Raw genomic sequence first — 5915 nt, 5'->3', positions numbered from 1 at the left:
TTTCATCATTAGTGTATAGGAATGCAAAAGATTTCTGTGCATTAATTTTGTATCCTGCTACTTTACCAAATTCATTGATTAGCTCTAGTAGTTTTCTGGTAGCATCTTTAAGATTTTCTATGTATAGTATGTCATCTGCAAACAGTGACAGCTTTACTTCTTCTTTTCCGATTTGGAATCCTTTCATTTTTTGTTCTTCTCTGATTGCTGTGACTAAAACATCCAAAACTATGTTGAATAATAGTGGTGAGAGTGGACAGCCTTGTCTTGTTTCTGATCTTGGAGGAAATGGTTTCAGTTTTTCACCATTGAGAATGATGTTGGCTGTGGGTTTGTCATATATGGCCTTTATTATGTTGAGGTAAGTTCCCTCTATGCCTACTTTCTGGAGGGTTTTTATCATAAATGGGTGTTCAATTTTGTTGAAAACTTTTTCTGCATCTATTGAGATGATCATATTGTTTTTCTCCTTCAATTGGTTAATATGGTTTATCACATTGATTGATTTGTGTATACTGAAGAATCCTTGCATCCCTGGGATAAATCCTACTTGATCATGGTGTATGATCCTTTTAATGTGCTGTTGGATTCTTTTTGCTAATATTTTGTTGTGGATTTTTGCATCTATGTTCATCAGTGATATTGGTCTGTAGTTTTCTTTCTTTGTGACATCTTTGTCTGGTTTTGGTATCAGGGTGATGGTGGCCTTGTAGAATGAGTTTGGGGGTGTTCCTCCCTCTGCTATATTTTGGAAGAGTTTGAGAAGGATAGGTGTTAGCTCTTCTCTAAATGTTTGATAGAATTCACCTGTGAAGCCATCGGGTCCTGGTTTTTTGTTTGTTGGAAGATTTTTAATCACAGTCTCAATTTCAGTGCTTGTTATTGGTCTGTTTATATTTTCTCTTTCTTCCTAGTTCAGTCTCAGAAGGTTGTGTGTTTCTAAGAATTTGTCCATTTCTTCCAGGTTGTCCATTTTATTGGCATATAGTTGCTTGTAGTAATCTCTCATGATCCTTTGTGTTTCTGCAGTGTCAATTCTTACTTCCCCTTTTTCATTTCTAATTCTATTGATTTGAGTCCTCTCCCTTTTTTCCTTGATGAGTTTGGCTAATGGTTTATCAATTTTGTTTATCTTCTCAAAGAAACAGGTTTTAGTTTTATTGATCCTTGCTATTGTTTCCTTCATTTCTTTTTCATTTATTTCTGATCTGATCTTTATTATTTCTTTCCTTCTGCTAACTTTGCGGGTTTTTTGTTCTTTCTCTAATTGCTTTTGGTGTAAGGCTAGGTTGTTTATTTGAGATATTTCTTGTTTCTTGAGGTAGGATTGTGCTGCTATAAACTTCCCTCTTAGAACGGCTTTTGCTGGATCTTATCTTTCTGGTGGGTGGGACCACGTCCGGTGGTGTGTTTTGGGCTGTCTGTGACCTTATTATGATTTTAGGCAGCCTCTCTGCTAATGGGTGGGGTTGTGTTCCTGTCTTGGTAGTTGTTTGGCATTGGGTGTCCAGCACTGTAGCTTCCTGGTCATTGAGTGGAGCTGGATCTTAATGTTGAGATGGAGATCTCTTGTAGAGCTTTCACCGTTTGATATTATGTGGAGCCGGGAGGTCTCTGGTGGACCAATGTCCTGAACTCGGCTCTCCCACCTCAGAGGCACAGGCCTGACACCCGGCCGGAGCACCAAGACCCTGTCAGCCACACGGCCAGGTATGTGTGGAGTTTCTTGCCTTTTGGGAAGTCTGAGGTGTTCTGCCAGCGTTCAGTAGGTTTTCTGTAGGAGTTTTTCCACATGTAGATGTATTTCTGGTGTATTTGTGGGGAGGAAGGTGATCTCCACGTCTTACTCCTCCACCATCTTGAAGGTCTCTCCCTCATAAAGAGTTTTAAAATGCAGAAGAGTATAAAGTAAGATGAAAGGGAAAACTCCCGGTCCTCCACCAACCCACCCCTCACACACTCCCCCACCCTTGCTTGCCCTCCAAGTTCCCTGGCCTGGGTGGAGCCCCTGTTAATTCTATATTAATCCAATAATCCTCAAACTGTATTGGGCACAAGATTCATGTGGGCTGATTGTTATGCAGAGTCTGGGGTTCAGTCACCAGAGATTGTGATTCTGTAGGTTTAGTATACTAGTTCAGTAGCAGATCTTGTGTGATCTAGTAGATCAGTAGATCTAGTATGAAGTCCAGGAATATGTATTTTTAACATGTACTCTAGGTGATTTTTATACAAATAACCAGATGATAATGCTTCAAAAAAATTCTTTTAAAATGGTATTAAATATATGTAATAATACCTGTGTAATTTATATTTTAAAGAAATCATGCTGTATATACTATTCTGAAAGTTTCTTTTAAAATATATTTTGGACCTCTTTCCATGCCAGTGTTCATAGATCTATCTCTCTTTTAATAGCTGGTTATTATTCTACTGTATATGTGAATAGTAGAGGAAAGTGTAAGCAAACCGGCATTTAGATAGCTATTTTGGTTGTTTCCATTTTTATCTCTTGCTCTTATCAACAGTATTTAGTACATTCACTTTGTACAGTTGTGTGAGTATCTCTTTAGGATAACATCCTAGAAGTGGAATTGCTGATCCAAAGGATAGTCACATTTACAATTTTGGTAAAATTGAGCAATTTTTTTGCTGTTTTGATGTTATTTTGATGTTTTTGATGTTATACATCAATTATATTTCACACATTATTTGAACTAAGCATAGTATATCATCATTTTTATTGTTACTCTATGCCCTGATATACCCTCTGTCATTCCTGTAGATCTCTAACCAAATTCTTGGCCTTGACATACTGCCTTGTTTTGACTTCTAGCTTTTGTACAAAGCCTGCCTCAGGAGTTGCTCCAGACCCCTGCTCTAAATTCACAGCCCAATTTTCTGTAATTTCCCAGGGCTAGCTGTTTCCATGCCTCCCTTGCACTCATTCCTATATCATGATTTTGTAAGTCCCCACCCCAGCCCAGGACTCCATAAAACAATTCTACCCACATTCTTCTCACCTACTCTTATACATATGGAACAATAACAAACAATATTAACAATTTGTAGTTATGTGCTAATTGTGTGGTGTAGGCTCTAAGTAGAGAGGAAAGTCAATGAGAACTAGAGCAGTTAGGAAAGATTTTTTAAATGCTCTTTTTGTTTTAATGTTTTGTTTATGAGCATTGAAGAAGTTCAGTTTGAAAAAGAGAGTAGGGATCAAGAGGTGTGATTTCAGGTAGGCCCTGAAAGATGACTGAGATCTAAATAGACAGCTAGCAGAGAAGAAAGCAAACACGGCAAACAAACAAACAAAACAGAAGTAGGGTATTTTTCACATGACCACTTTGATGAAGCCATTTTGATGCCAGGTAGGACAGCCCAGTTAAAATGTAAAAGTCACGATTTCCTTTTTAAATCCAAGTAATGTGTGCAGCCAGACATCTATAACCTGTATTCTACCTCTAATGTTCACTCTAAATACAGTGGACTTCCATTTTCTACTTTAGTCACTTTTATATTGCTTGACCTTAAGTTAGCACGTACTGCTTTTTTTTTTTTTAGACTTTTTTAAAAAATTAAGTTTTGGCTGCATTGAGTCTTCGTTGCTGCGTTCAGGCTTTCTATAGTTGAGGTGAGCGGGGGTTACTCTTCATTGCGGTGCGCAGGCTTCTCATTGTGGTGGCTTCTGTTCTTGTGGAGCACAGGCTCTAGGTGCACGGGCTTCAGTAGTTCCGGCTCGTGGGCTTAGTTGCTCTGCAACATGTGGGATCTTCCTGGACCAGGGCTCAAACCTGTGTCCCCTGCATTGGCAGGCGGATTCTTAACCACTGTGCCACCAGGGAAGTCCCAATATGTACTGTTTTTATAATCAAGATTTTTTTCGCAAAAATGTAGGATCACAAGTGTTTACAGGAGGGAGACTGAAGAGACATATCTGATAAGAGATGTACAGCTTGAAAGTAACTAAAAAAATGTTTAGGTGGATATCATTATGGTGGGCTTTGAACACCATGCAGAGACATTCACCCTTGGTAGGGACATCGGTGGGAACTCCTTTGAGGACAGGTATGACAAAGCAAAAACCAATTTATTTAAAGCTACCATTTACTTTATATTTTATTTTGATAGAATGTCCAAGTCAGTCACTTTAGATTCAGTACTGCAGTGAACATTTGTTGCTTCCTTCTCAATAATGTCTTCTTTCTTCCTAGTAATACCTTGAATTTCTCAATTATATGGTTTGAGTGGGATTGACCTCTCCTCCAACAGTTCCAAGGGTAGGCCCTGATTAGCGTAAGCCTGTCAGTGTATTTCATCCCCCTGACTCAATGATTGGTTCATAGATGAAAACATTCCAATAAGGTGCAAAGAGTCTCCTTTCTCAGAATTGGTTTGAGTAATTGGGGAAGCAAACTCTCACTTTTCTGCTAGAAAATGGACCTGAAGAAAGTAGCTCCAAAGTTGTTAGCAACCATCTTTGTGACCAGAAAGTGAGGACCTGGTAAAAATGGAGTCAACACTGACGAAGCAGAGCCAAACTTTTGAGGGAGAGAAACTGGGTACTTGTTCTGAGCTCTGTAGGACATTGTCAATATCATGTGTCATGTACAGGAAATGGATGTCAGGTTAGGGTTTGCATTTGTGCTTTGACAGAGTTTATAGCAGAAGCTGAAGTCACTAAGGTGCACATTCCCAAAGGGATATAGAATCTTTAGCAGAAGTTAAAATAGTCTCAGTAGATTTATTACAAGTCAGCTTCTAGAAATTATTTTCAGAAATCTCCTATCAAGCTTCATCTTACCATTTAAACAAGTACTAGAAGAGGTGGGGCTAAAGATGTAAAGCAGTTTGGGTAATTTTAGTTTATTTTCTAATCTCTTGATGAGAAGTATTTGCGCTACATTAAAGGTTGTAAAAAAATGAGAAATTTAAGGTTTCATTTTGAAATCAACTCACTTGGTTTTACCTAAGATCCCAACTACAATCTGAAGATATAAGGTGCTATTTGAAACAAGTCATTGAGTAAACATATATTCTTATTATTGAACTTGAATATTTGGGAAATCTTTTTAAAGGAATGATTTTTCTTAGAATGTAGGAGCAGTTTCCTATAAATCATGTTAGTCCTGAAGAAACGATAGCAGGAGTGGCCCCAAGCCTTGTGGTATTTGTAAGAGTTGCTGTTGGAGGGCTAGCCAGCGCCATGGTTAAAACAGTGATAACTAAGGAAATGAAGACTATCTGAAGAAAAGAAAAGAAAATACAAGTATTGATAAAACATCAGTTGATGTCAGAGAATCCATGAAGGTTTAGTTTATGGCTGTGATTGTGACAAAGGCAGTCAGAGCAGTTCAAAGAGAAAAAGTAAGTGGATCCTTCAGGAGTTTTGGGAACGTTTAGGTGGAGTATTGTCATGGTCAGTTGCTGGAACTATGACATAACTATCAGTACCTGTCCAGGAATTAAAAGAACTTCAGAAGAGACTTTTGAGGAACAACCAGAATGTGTACACATACTGGATATTAGATATATTAAAGAATTGTCATTAATTTTATTGGGTATGAAAATGATATCACTGTTCTGTTTTTTAAAAAAAATCCCATATTTAAAAAATCCCTTATTTGCTAAAGATACACACAAACACATGCACACACACACACACACACACACACCCTACAGAGACTTTTATTAAAGTGGAGAGACCATGAATCTTTTAAGATCTTTAATAAAGATGGAATTTTCAGTCCTTGCAGATTGAAGGTTGGTACAAGAATGTCACATGTCATGGAAAATGGAAGATTTGAAAGTCACAGGTGTTCTTTTTTTTTTTTTTTTGCGGTACACGGGCCTCTCACTGTTGTGGCCTCTCCCGTTGCGGAGCACAGGCTCCGGACGCGCAGGCTCAGCGG

General features: G+C 38.2%; 1 long non-coding RNA gene across 2 annotated transcripts in view; it reads left to right on the top strand.

The window, feature by feature from the left end:
- Nucleotides 1–5915, top strand: part of LOC129392329 (uncharacterized) — a 197202-nt gene that overhangs the window by 7619 nt on the left and 183668 nt on the right. The window lies entirely within an intron of this gene.

Source organism: Physeter macrocephalus, chromosome 8, assembly GCF_002837175.3.
Source record: "Physeter macrocephalus isolate SW-GA chromosome 8, ASM283717v5, whole genome shotgun sequence".
Taxonomy (NCBI): Eukaryota; Metazoa; Chordata; class Mammalia; order Artiodactyla; family Physeteridae; genus Physeter; species Physeter macrocephalus.
This window is presented reverse-complemented; position numbering and strand designations above follow the sequence as displayed.